The sequence below is a fragment of the Anopheles moucheti genome, chromosome 2 (assembly GCF_943734755.1).
Source record: "Anopheles moucheti chromosome 2, idAnoMoucSN_F20_07, whole genome shotgun sequence".
Classification (NCBI taxonomy): Eukaryota; Metazoa; Arthropoda; class Insecta; order Diptera; family Culicidae; genus Anopheles; species Anopheles moucheti.
Window position 1 is genome coordinate 100,592,139 of NC_069140.1, and position 17,662 is coordinate 100,609,800.

The 17,662-nt window shown below is 48.6% G+C and overlaps 1 pseudogene; it reads right to left on the minus strand.

The window, feature by feature from the left end:
* Positions 1-7,386: 7,386 nt before the first annotated feature.
* The window catches only part of LOC128300626 (uncharacterized), a 43,952-nt pseudogene continuing 33,676 nt past the window's right edge, over positions 7,387-17,662 (minus strand).

A 17,662-nucleotide genomic window follows, 5' to 3' on the forward strand; every position in this document is an offset into this window, starting at 1 on the left:
CGTTTTCTGGCTTGATCGACACGGAAAAAGCATCCTCCTACGTTGGATGCTCTCCTGGTATCAGGCGCTTGAAAAACTGGTCATTTTTGGCGCGTTTTCTGGCTCGATCGACACGGAAAAAGCATCCTCCTGCGTTGGATGCTCTCCTGGTATCAGGAGCTTGAAAAACTGGTCATTTTTGGCGCGTTTTCTGGCTCGATCGACACGGAAAAAGCATCCTCCTGCGTTGGATGCTCTCCTGGTATCAGGAGCTTGAAAAACTGGTCATTTTTGGCGCGTTTTCTGGCTCGATCGACACGGAAAAAGCATCCTCTTGCGTTGGATGCTCTCCTGGTATCAGGAGCTTGAAAAACTGGTAATTTTTGGCGCGTTTTCTGGCTCGATCGACATGGAAAAAGCATCCTCCTGCGTTGGATGCTCTCCTGGTATCAGGAACTTGAAAAACTGGTCATTTTTGGCGCGTTTTCTGGCTCGATCGACACGGAAAAAGCATCCTCCTGCGTTGCATGCTCTCCTGGTATCAGGAGCTTGAAAAACTGGTCATTTTTGGCGCGTTTTCTGGCTCGATCGACACGGAAAAAGCATCCTCCTGCGTTGGATGCTCTCCTGGTATCAGGAGCTTGAAAACCTGGTCATTTTTGGCGCGTTTTCTGGCTCGATCGACACGGAAAAAGCATCCTCCTGCGTTGGATGCTCTCCTGGTATCAGGAGCTTTAAAAACTGGTCATTTTTATCAAACGCGATTTTTCTGGCTCGATCGACACGGAAAAAGCATCCTCCTGCGTTGGATGCTCTCTTGGTATCAGGAGCTTGAAAAACTGGTCATTTTTGGCGCGTTTTCTGGCTCGATCGACATGGAAAAAGCATCCTCCTGCGTTGGATGCTCTCCTGGTATCAGGAGCTTGAAAAACTGGTCATTTTTGGCGCCTTTTCTGGCTCGATCGACACGGAAAAAGCATCCTCCTGCGTTGGATGCTCTCCTGGTATCAGGAGCTTGAAAAACTGGTCATTTTTGGCGCGTTTTCTGGCTCGATCGACACGGAAAAAGCATCCTCCTGCGTTGCATGCTCTCCTGGTATCAGGAGCTTGAAAAACTGGTCATTTTTGGCGCGTTTTCTGGCTCGATCGACACGGAAAAAGCATCCTCCTGCGTTGGATGCTCTCCTGGTATCAGGAGCTTGAAAACCTGGTCATTTTTGGCGCGTTTTCTGGCTCGATCGACACGGAAAAAGCATCCTCCTGCGTTGGATGCTCTCCTGGTATCAGGAGCTTTAAAAACTGGTCATTTTTATCAAACGCGATTTTTCTGGCTCGATCGACACGGAAAAAGCATCCTCCTGCGTTGGATGCTCTCTTGGTATCAGGAGCTTGAAAAACTGGTCATTTTTGGCGCGTTTTCTGGCTCGATCGACATGGAAAAAGCATCCTCCTGCGTTGGATGCTCTCCTGGTATCAGGAGCTTGAAAAACTGGTCATTTTTGGCGCCTTTTCTGGCTCGATCGACACGGAAAAAGCATCCTCCTGCGTTGGATGCTCTCCTGGTATCAGGAGCTTGAAAAACTGGTCATTTTTGGCGCGTTTTCTGGCTCGATCGACATGGAAAAAGCATCCTCCTGCGTTGGATGCTCTCCTGGTATCAGGAACTTGAAAAACTGGTCATCTTTGGCGCGTTTGCTGGCTCGATCGACACGGAAAAAGCATCCTCCTGCGTTGGATGCTGTCTTGGTATCAGGAGCTTGAAAAACTGGTCATTTTTTCGCGTTTTCTGGCTCGATCGACACGGAAAAAGCATCCTCCTGCGTTGGATGCTCTCCTGGTATCAGGCGCTTGAAAAACTGGTCATTTTTGGCGCGCTTGCTGGCTCGATCGACACGGAAAAAGCATCCTCCTGCGTTGGATGCTCTCCTGGTATCAGGAGCTTGAAAAACTGGTCATTTTTGGCGCGTTTTCTGGCTCGATCGACACGGAAAAAGCATCCTCCTGCGTTGGATGCTCTCCTGGTATCAGGAGCTTGAAAAACTGGTAATTTTTGGCGCGTTTTCTGGCTCGATCGACACGGAAAAAGCATCCTCCTGCGTTGGATGCTCTCCTGGTATCAGGAGCTTGAAAAACTGGTCATTTTTGGCGCGTTTTCTGGCTCGATCGACACGGAAAAAGCATCCTCCTGCGTTGGATGCTCTCCTGGTATCAGGAGCTTGAAAAACTGGTCATTTTTGGCGCGTTTTCTGGCTCGATCTACACGGAAAAAGCATCCTCCTGCGTTGGATGCTCTCCTGGTATCAGGAGCTTGAAAAACTGGTCATTTTTTCGCGTTTTCTGGCTCGATCGACACGGAAAAAGCATCCTCCTGCGTTGGATGCTCTCCTGGTGTCAGGAGCTGGAAAAACTGGTCATTTTTGGCGCGTTTTCTGGCTCGATCGACACGGAAAAAGCATCCTCCTGCGTTGGATGCTCTCCTGGTATCAGGAGCTTGAAAAACTGGTCATTTTTGGCGCGTTTTCTGGCTCGATCGACACGGAAAAAGCATCCTCCTACGTTGGATGCTCTCCTGGTATCAGGAGCTTGAAAAACTGGTCATTTTTGGCGCGTTTTCTGGCTCGATCGACACGGAAAAAGCATCCTCCTGCGTTGGATGCTCTCCTGGTATCAGGAACTTGAAAAACTGGTCATCTTTGGCGCGTTTGCTGGCTCGATCGACACGGAAAAAGCATCCTCCTGCGTTGGATGCTCTCTTGGTATCAGGAGCTTGAAAAACTGGTCATTTTTTCGCGTTTTCTGGCTCGATCGACACGGAAAAAGCATCCTCCTGCGTTGGATGCTCTCCTGGTATCAGGCGCTTGAAAAACTGGTCATTTTTGGCGCGTTTTCTGGCTCGATCGACACGGAAAAAGCATCCTCCTGCGTTGGATGCTCTCCTCGTATCAGGAGCTTGAAAAACTGGTCATTTTTGGCGCGTTTTCTGGCTCGATCGACACGGAAAAAGCATCCTCCTGCGTTGGATGCTCTCCTGGTGTTGTTTATTAACAGCGGTCCTCGTTTGACAGCAGACAGCGGGGCGAAAAAGACTGTCGAGAGAGAGGGCGAAACGATACGTCGGTCAGGCTTAGGGCCGTTCATCCGAACCGCTCGATCCTTCGGAGGTTCGGATGAATCTAGGAAGGAGTAATGACCGCTATCGGGAGGAAAGAAAAAGGATAAAAGTGCGTGCAAAGAGGCACCAGGCCTCTTTTTATCGCAGAAAGCAGAATTGAATTTTTTAATGTTTTAAAATAAAGCTAGATATTAAAGAAACTTCTAGCTTTCTTAATCGACGAAAAGGGCATCGTTGCTGGACGCAACAGTTTAAAAAATTCAATTGCTAGTTTCACGGTTGGTACGCAAGCGAAACCGCAACGTTTAGCGAAACCGCAGCATCAGCGTGAAGTGCAACAAGAACTCTCTTACGACTGGACAATGGAAGGCAAAGTGTGTGGTGTGTGCAATGGTGCAGATACGGATAATGCAGTGGAATGCGATCGATGCGAACGGATGTTTCATCTGAATTGTGTGAACGAAGATGAAACTGTGTACAGTAGGGATTGGACATGCCTTATGTGCGCGCCCGGAACGCCGCCCCCCGCTTCGTCTACGCTGCATCGAGCAACACCCATTGTAACCGAGCCAGGCGTTAGTGAAATGGCGGATACGAACCAGGTGAATCGGGAACCATTCACGAGAGCTAGATCGACGGAAGTAATTTCCAATCTACCGAATCGTCCCTCCGATACATCGATCACATCGCCCGTCCATAATGCAAATCTCATATGGGATGAGATAAGTAGAAGCTTCCATCGTATGATGGAGGAAATAGACGCGGCCCGCGAACCGCGTAGGCCGGAGCATGACGTCATACATCGACTCGAGTCAGTGTTAGAAAAATTTGCCCAACGCATCAACAGAGAAGATTCGCAAGGGTCAAGACGCGAAAACAGGTCCGCTGCAACATCCTTCGCTCTAGACGAAAGTCAGGTATTAGCGAGACGTTCTGTTAGTTCCAAGTTACCAGCGTTTTCCGGTAAACCCGAGGAGTGGTGTGCATTTGCAAATCAATTCTACGAGACAACAGAGCTGTGCGGATATACCGATGGAGAGAATATTGTGAGGCTGCAACAAGCACTTAAAGGAGAAGCGCTTAAGGCGGTTCAAGGCCGGGTTAGAAATTCAGGAAACCTGAAGGAGGTAATGGAAGAGTTAAAAAATTCGTTTGGCCGTCCGGAGATCATAGTGAAAACGCTGTTAAGCCAAATACGACGTCAAGTGCCACCGAAAGTTGAAAAGCTAGAGTCGTTAATCCAGTTCGCCGTATCCGTGGACGAGATGTGTGCTACAGTAAGGAACAACGGGGTCGAGGATCGATATGATGGCCCCCTTTTAGATGAGTTGGTTTGCTGTCTTCCTCCGATGATCAAGCTGATGTGGGGTTTACACAGCATTAACCTGCCGAAGGTCAATTTAGTCGAATTTGGAAAGTGGATGCAAAACATAAAACGCGCAGCCCAGTCTGTGACGAACCCTGCAGCGCAGCCCGAACAACGTAGCAGTAAGTATGTTCACGCACATACTAACAATGATCACTCGCAGAACAACACGGAAGCAAAGTGCGCATGTGACGAAGGATGCTCTCACCTACACGAGTGCGACGCATATTGGCAGATGAGTGTCGCTGATCGCTGGGACATCGTTAAAAGTCGCTACTTGTGCAAACGCTGTTTGAAAAAACACCGTGCCCCCTGCAAGGACACTAGTGCATGCGGCAGAGAAGGATGCACGACAAAGCATCACCCTTCACTTCACAATAAAGCAGGTAAGGGAAAGCCGGAAGCTAATTTCTCTCACTCTACAGCCACGGAGGAAAACATTATGCTGAGATACATCCCGGTTGAGCTCCGTACTGGAGGAAAGACGGTCAAAACCGTTGCCTTTCTCGATGAGGGCGCATCAGTGTCGCTTGTTGAGCAATCTTTGGTGGACGAGCTGGGACTGGAAGGACCAAACCGACCCCTGTGTTTGAAATGGACCGGAGGGCAGCATCGCACAGAACGAGACTCGAAACAGGTAAGCGTTAGCATAGTTGGAACGTCCATTGGCGGTGAACCGAACTACGAAGCTTCAAATGTTCGCACGGTTAAATGTCTTGGACTACCTGCTCAACGTGTAACAATGGAAGTCCTGAGAAAGAAATATCGTCACCTAGCTCCCATCCCGTTAGCCCAGTACGCAGCTACTCCTCCACGCATTCTAATCGGCATGAACAACTATCACCTCACCGTACCGTTGAAGACAATTGAAGGCCAGGTAAATGAACCAGTTGCTACAAAGACACGGTTGGGATGGGTAGTCTCAGGTTGCGATTCATCTTCAATGCGCAATACCAGCGTTGTAGCTTTTCATAGAGCTCAGCTTTGTGAGTGCCAGGACATAGAAATCAAGGTTGATCAAGCACTAAAAGGTAGCTTTGCATTAGAAGAACCGCGATGCATGGGCAAGATAAGAAGACTTTCTAATGACGATGAACGAGCAAGTATGCTGCTTCGAACTAACACCGAATTGCAGGGAGAGCGCTATGTCACCGGTTTATTGTGGCGGTATGACGACGTGAAATTGCCCAATAACCGATCGATGGCTTTACGACGTTTGGAGTGTTTAGAACGACGGATGGCAAAAGACGAAAATCTCCGAAAAAAGATGGAACAGGTATTGAATGAACACATCAACAAGGGCTATGTAAAAAAACTATCTAAAAAGGAGTGTATTGAAAAACATCCTAGAAAATGGTACCTACCGATCTTCCCGGTATTCAATCCAAATAAGCCAAATAAAGTGCGAGTGGTGTGGGATGCAGCAGCGGCGGTAAACGGAACGTCTCTTAATTCCATGTTGCTGGCCGGACCTGATCTGCTATCTCCTCTCCCGACCGTACTCAGCAGATTTCGAGAATTTCGCGTAGCGATAGCGGCTGATATTCAAGAAATGTATCACCAGATCGTTATTAACGAGGAGGATCAGAACAGTCAAAGATTCCTATGGAAAATTGACCCTCTACAATCCGATCCTGATGAATATGTGATGATAAGAATGACCTTTGGGTCAGCCTGTTCACCAAGCTGTGCACAATTCGTCAAGAATATGAACGCTGATCGCTTCGTAGATCGTTTCCCATCAGCCGTCGAGTGCATAAAGTATCATCATTACGTCGACGACATGCTTACGAGCGTAGAAAGTGTTCCGGAAGCAGTAAAGCTCGCACAAGAGGTTAAATATATTCATTCTCAAGGAGGTTTTAAACTGCACCATTGGATGGCAACTCATACCGAGGTATTACGAGCAGTGGGTGGTAGCGATAATACGGAAAAGGATATGAACCTCGATCCAGCTGCGAGCGCACAAAAGGTTCTAGGAATGTGGTGGAACTCGCACGAAGATACATTTCAATTCAGAGTGCCAGTAAAAGATCTACAGATCCTGCAAGGGATAACAACGCCGACTAAACGACAAGTTTTAAGCACACTCATGACAATATATGATCCCTTAGGTCTGATTGCAGGCTTTTTGTTCTTCCTTAAGGTTCTGCTGCAGGAAATTTGGCGATCCGGTATCGGGTGGGACGATCCAATTCCTGCTAGTCTACAAAACAAATGGGAGAAATGGTTAGCATGTATACCTCAGCTACAATCGGTCAAGATTCCGCGCTGTTATCGTACCGCAATTAGAATCGATGATTGCAAGATTCAGCTTCACATCTTCGTAGACGCCGGGAAAGACGGATTTGCAGCCGTTGGATACTTTCGTTTCCAGTCAGAAAGAGAACGTGAAGTTGTCTTAATCGGCGCTAAAACTAGAGTGGCTCCGTTGAAATATACATCGATTCCGCGGTTAGAGCTGCAGGCAGCCGTACTAGGGGTAAGGCTGATGACGGCCATCGAAACAGCACATCGAATGAAAATCGATCGTCGCTTCTTGTGGACGGACTCCAAAGACGTATTGTGTTGGCTCAACGCTGATCATCGAAGATACAGCATCTACGTAGCACATCGAGTAGCTGAAATTCTCGAGAGCTCGACCGTGAATGAATGGCACTGGGTACCGACAAAAAACAACGTTGCCGATGAGGGAACAAAATGGCACAACCTTAACCGACACATCATCAGTGGAAGCTGGTTTAAAGGGCCAGCTTTCTTGCAACAATCAGAGAACGAGTGGAAGCTGGAGCCTGTTGAGCCTATGAGGACGGACGAAGAAATACGACCAACCGTATCACATCATATCGAAATAACGCCGATAATCGCTTTCGAGCGATTCTCTCACTGGAAACGTTTGCATCGCGCCATCGCTTACTTATGGAGATTCATCAACAATGCCCGGTCGCCTACAACAGAACGGCAGTACGGACATCTCACGGTGAAGGAACTTCAACAAGCTGAGCGGTCCATATTTACAGAAGTACAAAAAACGGAATTCCCAGAAGAATACCAGCGCCTTCTGGAAGAAAAGTCAGGTACGAACCAAAATAAAAAGAGCATTAATAAACATGATCCTCTTTTTAGACGCAGCGCTTACATCGACGAAAACGATATTTTACGTGTACGTGGAAGAATCGATGCCTGTCGTTATGTAGGTGACGATACAAAGAGGCCGATAATTCTTCCAAAAAGGTCCTGGGTGACTGATCTGGTGGTAGCAGAATTTCACTGGAAATATAAACACCAAAATCATCAAACGGTCATGAACGAAGTGCGGCAGCGGTTTGACATACCTGCATTAAGAAGCGCGTGTCACAGAGTGAGAAGCAATTGCTTTATATGCAGGATTCGACAAGCGTTCCCAAGATCGCCCGTAATGAATGAGTTGCCTCTAGCACGATTGTCACCGTTCACCAGACCGTTTTCCTATACCGGAATTGATTATTTTGGCCCCTTTTTGGTTGCTAACGGACGTAGACAAGAGAAACGCTGGGGCGTACTGTTTACGTGCCTAACAATTCGAGCAATACATATAGAGGTAGCCTATAGTTTGAATACGAGCGCCTGCATCATCGCACTACGCAATTTCATCGCGCGCAGAGGTACTCCGATCGAAATCGTGACGGACCGAGGAACAAATTTCATCGGCGCTGATCGTGAGTTGAAGGACGCTGCTAAGCAAATTGACTACGAAGAGCTGATTGATGCAGTATATCTTCCCGATACGAAGTGGAGATACAACCCTCCTGGAGCTCCACACTTCGGCGGTGCATGGGAGAGATTGGTACAATCTGTAAAACGCACTCTTTCCAGTATGCAGTTTACGAGAACACCAACAGACGCTATTTTCGCCAACTGGTTGATCGAGGTCGAACACATAGTCAACACGCGTCCACTAACACACGTATCAGTTGATAATGAAGAAGAAGCTCCACTAACACCCAATCATTTTCTACTGGGATCATCTTCTGGGGCAAAAGCAATAAATAAGTTTGACGACTCTTCCGCAGCATTAAAAAACAGCTGGAAAACATCACAACTTTATACGGATCAGTTTTGGCGACGGTGGGTAGCCTCATACTTGCCTACGCTTACTCGTCGCAGCAAATGGTTTCAGCCTCAACCACCTCTGATGGAAGGAGACCTAGTGCTAGTGGTGGATGACGCTCTACCAAGAGGATGTTGGCCCAAAGGAAGAATCGTCAAGCTAATACCATCGAAAGACGGCGTAGTTCGTCGAGTGCATGTGCAGTTAGGAAACCGGAAGATTTTGGAACGACCTGCTGTAAAAATCGCAACTATTAACGTTGAACCGCACGGAGGTGTTTAACGTGGTCAAACACCGGGGGCCAGTGTTGTTTATTAACAGCGGTCCTCGTTTGACAGCAGACAGCGGGGCGAAAAAGACTGTCGAGAGAGAGGGCGAAACGATACGTCGGTCAGGCTTAGGGCCGTTCATCCGAACCGCTCGATCCTTCGGAGGTTCGGATGAATCTAGGAAGGAGTAATGACCGCTATCGGGAGGAAAGAAAAAGGATAAAAGTGCGTGCAAAGAGGCACCAGGCCTCTTTTTATCGCAGAAAGCAGAATTGAATTTTTTAATGTTTTAAAATAAAGCTAGATATTAAAGAAACTTCTAGCTTTCTTAATCGACGAAAAGGGCATCGTTGCTGGACGCAACACCTGGTATCAGGAGCTTGAAAAACTGGTCATTTTTGGCGCGTTTTCTGGCTCGATCGACACGGAAAAAGCATCCTCCTGCGTTGGATGCTCTCCTGGTATCAGGAGCTTGAAAAACTGGTCAATTTTGGCGCGTTTTCTGGCTCGATCGACACGGAAAAAGCATCCTCCTGCGTTGGATGCTCTCCTGGTATCAGGAGCTTGAAAACCTGGTCATTTTTGGCGCGTTTTCTGGCTCGATCGACACGGAAAAAGCATCCTCCTGCGTTGGATGCTCTCCTGGTATCAGGAGCTTTAAAAACTGGTCATTTTTATCAAACGCGATTTTTCTGGCTCGATCGACACGGAAAAAGCATCCTCCTGCGTTGGATGCTCTCCTGGTATCAGGAGCTTGAAAAACTGGTCATTTTTGGCGCGTTTTCTGGCTCGATCGACATGGAAAAAGCATCCTCCTGCGTTGGATGCTCTCCTGGTATCAGGAGCTTGAAAAACTGGTCATTTTTGGCGCCTTTTCTGGCTCGATCGACACGGAAAAAGCATCCTCCTGCGTTGGATGCTCTCCTGGTATCAGGAGCTTGAAAAACTGGTCATTTTTGGCGCGTTTTCTGGCTCGATCGACACGGAAAAAGCATCCTCCTGCGTTGGATGCTCTCTTGGTATCAGGAGCTTGAAAAACTGGTCATTTTTGGCGCGTTTTCTGGCTCGATCGACACGGAAAAAGCATCCTCCTGCGTTGGATGCTCTCCTGGTGTAAGAAGCTTGAAAAACTGGTCATTTTTGGCGCGTTTTCTGGCTCGATCGACACGGAAAAAGCATCCTCCTGCGTTGGATGCTCTCCTGGTATCAGGAGCTTGAAAAAACTGGTCATTTTTGGCGCGTTTTCTGGCTCGATCGACACGGAAAAAGCATCCTCCTACGTTAGATGCTCTCCTGGTATCAGGAGCTTGAAAAACTGGCCATTTTTGGCGCGTTTTCTGGCTTGATCGACACGGAAAAAGCATCCTCCTACGTTGGATGCTCTCCTGGTATCAGGCGCTTGAAAAACTGGTCATTTTTGGCGCGTTTTCTGGCTCGATCGACACGGAAAAAGCATCCTCCTGCGTTGGATGCTCTCCTGGTATCAGGAGCTTGAAAAACTGGTCATTTTTGGCGCGTTTTCTGGCTCGATCGACACGGAAAAAGCATCCTCCTGCGTTGGATGCTCTCCTGGTATCAGGAGCTTGAAAAACTGGTCATTTTTGGCGCGTTTTCTGGCTCGATCGACACGGAAAAAGCATCCTCTTGCGTTGGATGCTCTCCTGGTATCAGGAGCTTGAAAAACTGGTAATTTTTGGCGCGTTTTCTGGCTCGATCGACATGGAAAAAGCATCCTCCTGCGTTGGATGCTCTCCTGGTATCAGGAGCTTGAAAAACTGGTCATTTTTGGCGCGTTTTCTGGCTCGATCGACACGGAAAAAGCATCCTCCTGCGTTGCATGCTCTCCTGGTATCAGGAGCTTGAAAAACTGGTCATTTTTGGCGCGTTTTCTGGCTCGATCGACACGGAAAAAGCATCCTCCTGCGTTGGATGCTCTCCTGGTAACAGGAGCTTGAAAAACTGGTAATTTTTGGCGCGTTTTCTGGCTCGATCGACACGGAAAAAGCATCCTCCTGCGTTGGATGCTCTGCTGGTATCAGGAGCTTGAAAAACTGGTCATTTTTGGCGAGTTTTCTGGCTCGATCGACACGGAAAAAGCATCCTCCTGCGTTGGATGCTCTCCTGGTATCAGGAGCTTGAAAAACTGGTCATTTTTTCGCGTTTTCTGGCTCGATCGACACGGAAAAAGCATCCTCCTGCGTTGGATGCTCTCCTGGTATCAGGAACTTGAAAAACTGGTCATTTTTGGCGCGTTTTCTGGCTCGATCGACACGGAAAAAGCATCCTCCTGCGTTGGATGCTCTCCTGGTATCAGGAGCTTGAAAAACTGGTCATTTTTGGCGCGTTTTCTGGCTCGATCGACACGGAAAAAGCATCCTCCTGCGTTGAATGCTCTCCTGGTATCAGGCGCTTGAAAAACTGGTCATTTTTGGCGCGCTTGCTGGCTCGATCGACACGGAAAAAGCATCCTCCTGCGTTGGATGCTCTCCTGGTATCAGGAGCTTAAAAAACTGGTCATTTTTATCAAACGCGATTTTTCTGGCTCGATCGACACGGAAAAAGCATCCTCCTGCGTTGGATGCTCTCTTGGTATCAGGAGCTTGAAAAACTGGTCATTTTTGGCGCGTTTTCTGGCTCGATCGACATGGAAAAAGCATCCTCCTGCGTTGGATGCTCTCCTGGTATCAGGAGCTTGAAAAACTGGTCATTTTTGGCGCCTTTTCTGGCTCGATCGACACGGAAAAAGCATCCTCCTGCGTTGGATGCTCTCCTGGTATCAGGAGCTTGAAAAACTGGTCATTTTTGGCGCGTTTTCTGGCTCGATCGACATGGAAAAAGCATCCTCCTGCGTTGGATGCTCTCCTGGTATCAGGAACTTGAAAAACTGGTCATTTTTGGCGCGTTTTCTGGCTCGATCGACACGGAAAAAGCATCCTCCTGCGTTGGATGCTCTCCTGGTATCAGGAGCTTGAAAAACTGGTCATTTTTGGCGCGTTTTCTGGCTCGATCGACACGGAAAAAGCATCCTCCTGCGTTGGATGCTCTCCTGGTATGAGGAGCTTGAAAAACTGGTAATTTTTGGCGCGTTTTCTGGCTCGATCGACACGGAAAAAGCATCCTCCTGCGTTGGATGCTCTGCTGGTATCAGGAGCTTGAAAAACTGGTCATTTTTGGCGCGTTTTCTGGCTCGATCGACACGGAAAAAGCATCCTCCTGCGTTGGATGCTCTCCTCGTATCAGGAGCTTGAAAAACTGGTCATTTTTGGCGCGTTTTCTGGCTCGATCGACACGGAAAAAGCATCCTCCTGCGTTGGATGCTCTCCTGGTATCAGGAGCTTGAAAAACTGGTCATTTTTGGCGCGTTTTCTGGCTCGATCGACACGGAAAAAGCATCCTCCTGCGTTGGATGCTCTCCTCGTATCAGGAGCTTGAAAAACTGGTCATTTTTGGCGCGTTTTCTGGCTCGATCGACACGGAAAAAGCATCCTCCTGCGTTGGATGCTCTCCTGGTATCAGGAGCTTGAAAAACTGGTCATTTTTGGCGCGTTTTCTGGCTCGATCGACACGGAAAAAGCATCCTCCTGCGTTGGATGCTCTCCTGGTATGAGGAGCTTGAAAAACTGGTCATTTTTGGCGCGTTTTCTGGCTCGATCGACACGGAAAAAGCATCCTCCTGCGTTGGATGCTCTCCTGGTGTCAGGAGCTTGAAAAACTGGTCATTTTTGGCGCGTTTTCTGGCTCTATCGACACGGAAAAAGCATCCTCCTGCGTTGGATGCTCTCCTGGTATCAGGAGCTTGAAAAACTGGTCAGTTTTGGAGCGTTTTCTGGATCGATCGACACGGAAAAAGCATCCTCCTGCGTTGGATGCTCTCCTGGTATCAGGAGCTTGAAAAACTGGTCATTTTTGGCGCGTTTTCTGGCTCGATCGACACGGAAAAAGCATCCTCCTGCGTTGGATGCTCTCCTGGTATCAGGAGCTTGAAAAACTGGTAATTTTTGGCGCGTTTTCTGGCTCGATCGACACGGAAAAAGCATCCTCCTGCGTTGGATGCTCTCCTGGTATCAGGAGCTTGAAAAACTGGTCATTTTTGGCGCGTTTTCTGGCTCGATCGACACGGAAAAAGCATCCTCCTGCGTTGGATGCTCTCCTGGTATCAGGAACTTGAAAAACTGGTCATTTTTGGCGCGTTTTCTGGCTCGATCGACACGGAAAAAGCATCCTCCTGCGTTGGATGCTCTCCTGGTGTCAGGAGCTTGAAAAACTGGTCATTTTTGGCGCGTTTTCTGGCTCGATCGACACGGAAAAAGCATCCTCCTACGTTGGATGCTCTCCTGGTATCAGGAGCTTGAAAAACTGGTCATTTTTGGCGCGTTTTCTGGCTCGATCGACACGGAAAAAGCATCCTCCTGCGTTGGATGCTCTCCTGGTATCAGGAGCTTGAAAAACTGGTCATTTTTGGCGCGTTTTCTGGCTCGATCGACACGGAAAAAGCATCCTCCTGCGTTGGATGCTCTCCTGGTATCAGGAGCTTTAAAAACTGGTCATTTTTATCAAACGCGATTTTTCTGGCTCGATCGACACGGAAAAAGCATCCTCCTGCGTTGGATGCTCTCCTGGTATCAGGAGCTTGAAAAACTGGTCAGTTTTGGCGCGTTTTCTGGCTCGATCGACACGGAAAAAGCATCCTCCTGCGTTGGATGCTCTCCTGGTATCAGGAGCTTGAAAAACTGGTCATTTTTGGCGCGTTTTCTGGCTCGATCGACACGGAAAAAGCATCCTCCTACGTTGGATGCTCTCCTGGTATCAGGAGCTTGAAAAACTGGTCATTTTTGGCGCGTTTTCTGGCTCGATCGACACGGAAAAAGCATCCTCCTGCGTTGGATGCTCTCCTGGTATCAGGAACTTGAAAAACTGGTCATCTTTGGCACGTTTGCTGGCTCGATCGACACGGAAAAAGCATCCTCCTGCGTTGGATGCTCTCTTAGTATCAGGAGCTTGAAAACCTGGTCATTTTTGGCGCGTTTTCTGGCTCGATCGACACGGAAAAAGCATCCTCCTGCGTTGGATGCTCTCCTGGTATCAGGCGCTTGAAAAACTGGTCATTTTTGGCGCGCTTGCTGGCTCGATCGACACGGAAAAAGCATCCTCCTGCGTTGGATGCTCTCCTGGTATCAGGAGCTTGAAAAACTGGTAATTTTTGGCGCGTTTTCTGGCTCGATCGACACGGAAAAAGCATCCTCCTGCGTTGGATGCTCTCCTCGTATCAGGAACTTGAAAAACTGGTCATTTTTGGCGCGTTTTCTGGCTCGATCGACACGGAAAATGCATCCTCCTGCGTTGGATGCTCTCCTGGTATCAGGAGCTTGAAAAACTGGTCATTTTTGGCGCGTTTTCTGGCTCGATCGACACGGAAAAAGCATCCTCCTGCGTTGGATGCTCTCCTGGTATCAGGAGCTTGAAAAACTGGTCAATTTTGGCGCGTTTTCTGGCTCGATCGACACGGAAAAAGCATCCTCCTGCGTTGGATGCTCTCCTGGTATCAGGAGCTTGAAAACCTGGTCATTTTTGGCGCGTTTTCTGGCTCGATCGACACGGAAAAAGCATCCTCCTGCGTTGGATGCTCTCCTGGTATCAGGAGCTTGTAAAAACTGGTCATTTTTATCAAACGCGATTTTTCTGGCTCGATCGACACGGAAAAAGCATCCTCCTGCGTTGGATGCTCTCATGGTATCAGGAGCTTGAAAAACTGGTCATTTTTGGCGCGTTTTTTGGCTCGATCGACATGGAAAAAGCATCCTCCTGCGTTGGATGCTCTCCTGGTATCAGGAGCTTGAAAAACTGGTCATTTTTGGCGCCTTTTCTGGCTCGATCGACACGGAAAAAGCATCCTCCTGCGTTGGATGCTCTCCTGGTATCAGGAGCTTGAAAAACTGGTCATTTTTGGCGCGTTTTCTGGCTCGATCGACACGGAAAAAGCATCCTCCTGCGTTGGATGCTCTCCTGGTGTCAGGAGCTTGAAAAACTGGTCATTTTTGGCGCGTTTTCTGGCTCTATCGACACGGAAAAAGCATCCTCCTGCGTTGGATGCTCTCCTGGTATCAGGAGCTTGAAAAACTGGTCATTTTTGGCGCGTTTTCTGGCTCGATCGACACGGAAAAAGCATCCTCCTGCGTTGGATGTTCTCCTGGTGTCAGGAGCTTGAAAAACTGGTCATTTTTGGCGCGTTTTCTGGCTCTATCGACACGGAAAAAGCATCCTCCTGCGTTGGATGCTCTCCTGGTATCAGGAGCTTGAAAAACTGGTCATTTTTGGCGCGTTTTCTGGCTCGATCGACACGGAAAAAGCATCCTCCTGCGTTGGATGCTCTCCTGGTATCAGGAGCTTGAAAAACTGGTCATTTTTGGCGCGTTTTCTGGCTCGATCGACACGGAAAAAGCATCCTCCTACGTTGGATGCTCTCCTGGTATCAGGAGCTTGAAAAACTGGTCATTTTTGGCGCGTTTTCTGGCTCGATCGACACGGAAAAAGCATCCTCCTGCGTTGGATGCTCTCCTGGTATCAGGAACTTGAAAAACTGGTCATCTTTGGCGCGTTTGCTGGCTCGATCGACACGGAAAAAGCATCCTCCTGCGTTGGATGCTCTCTTGGTATCAGGAGCTTGAAAAACTGGTCATTTTTTCGCGTTTTCTGGCTCGATCGACACGGAAAAAGCATCCTCCTGCGTTGGATGCTCTCCTGGTATCAGGCGCTTGAAAAACTGGTCATTTTTGGCGCGCTTGCTGGCTCGATCGACACGGAAAAAGCATCCTCCTGCGTTGGATGCTCTCCTGGTATCAGGAGCTTGAAAAACTGGTCATTTTTGGCGCGTTTTCTGGCTCGATCGACACGGAAAAAGCATCCTCCTGCGTTGGATGCTCTCCTCGTATCAGGAGCTTGAAAAACTGGTCATTTTTGGCGCGTTTTCTGGCTCGATCGACACGGAAAAAGCATCCTCCTGCGTTGGATGCTCTCCTGGTATCAGGAGCTTGAAAAACTGGTCATTTTTGGCGCGTTTTCTGGCTCGATCGACACGGAAAAAGCATCCTCCTGCGTTGGATGCTCTCCTGGTAACAGGAGCTTGAAAAACTGGTCAATTTTGGCGCGTTTTCTGGCTCGATCGACATGGAAAAAGCATCCTCCTGCGTTGGATGCTCTCCTGGTATCAGCAGCTTGAAAAACTGGTCATTTTTGGCGCGTTTTCTGGCTCGATCGACACGGAAAAAGCATCCTCCTGCGTCAGATGCTCTCCTGGTGTCAGAAGCTTGAAAAACTGGTCATTTTTGGCGCGTTTTCTGGCTCGATCGACACGGAAAAAGCATCCTCCTGCGTTGGATGCTCTCCTGGTATCAGGAGCTTGAAAAAATTGGTCATTTTTGGCGCGTTTTCTGGCTCGATCGACACGGCAAAAGCATCCTCCTACGTTGGATGCTCTCCTGGTATCAGGAGCTTGAAAAACTGGCCATTTTTGGCGCGTTTTCTGGCTTGATCGACACGGAAAAAGCATCCTCCTACGTTGGATGCTCTCCTGGTATCAGGAGCTTGAAAAACTGGTCATTTTTGGCGCGTTTTCTGGCTCGATCGACACGGAAAAAGCATCCTCCTGCGTTGGATGCTCTCCTCGTATCAGGAGCTTGAAAAACTGGTCATTTTTGGCGCGTTTTCTGGCTCGATCGACACGGAAAAAGCATCCTCCTGCGTTGGATGCTCTCCTGGTATCAGGAGCTTGAAAAACTGGTCATTTTTGGCGCGTTTTCTGGCTCGATCGACACGGGAAAAGCATCCTCCTGCGTTGGATGCTCTCCTGGTATCAGGAGCTTGAAAAACTGGTCATTTTTGGCGCGTTTTCTGGCTCGATCGACACGGAAAAAGCATCCTCCTGCGTTGGATGCTCTCCTGGTATCAGGAGCTTGAAAAACTGGTCATTTTTGGCGCGTTTTCTGGCTCGATCGACACGGAAAAAGCATCCTCCTGCGTTGGATGCTCTCCTGGTATGAGGAGCTTGAAAAACTGGTCATTTTTGGCGCGTTTTCTGGCTCGATCGACACGGAAAAAGCATCCTCCTGCGTTGGATGCTCTCCTGGTATGAGGAGCTTGAAAAACTGGTCATTTTTGGCGCGTTTTCTGGCTCGATCGACACGGAAAAAGCATCCTCCTGCGTTGGATGCTCTCTTGGTGTCAGGAGCTTGAAAAACTGGTCATTTTTGGCGCGTTTTCTGGCTCTATCGACACGGAAAAAGCATCCTCCTGCGTTGGATGCTCTCCTGGTATCAGGAGCTTGAAAAACTGGTCAGTTTTGGAGCGTTTTCTGGATCGATCGACACGGAAAAAGCATCCTCCTGCGTTGGATGCTCTCCTGGTATCAGGAGCTTGAAAAACTGGTAATTTTTGGCGCGTTTTCTGGCTCGATCGACACGGAAAAAGCATCCTCCTGCGTTGGATGCTCTCCTGGTATCAGGAGCTTGAAAAACTGGTCATTTTTGGCGCGTTTTCTGGCTCGATCGACACGGAAAAAGCATCCTCCTGCGTTGGATGCTCTCCTGGTATCAGGAGCTTGAAAAACTGGTCATTTTTGGCGCGTTTTCTGGCTCGATCGACACGGAAAAAGCATCCTCCTGCGTTGGATGCTCTCCTGGTATCAGGAGCTTGAAAAACTGGTCATTTTTGGCGCGTTTTCTGGCTCGATCGACACGGAAAAAGCATCCTCCTGCGTTGGATGCTCTCCTGGTGTCAGGAGCTTGAAAAACTGGTCATTTTTGGCGCGTTTTCTGGCTCTATCGACACGGAAAAAGCATCCTCCTGCGTTG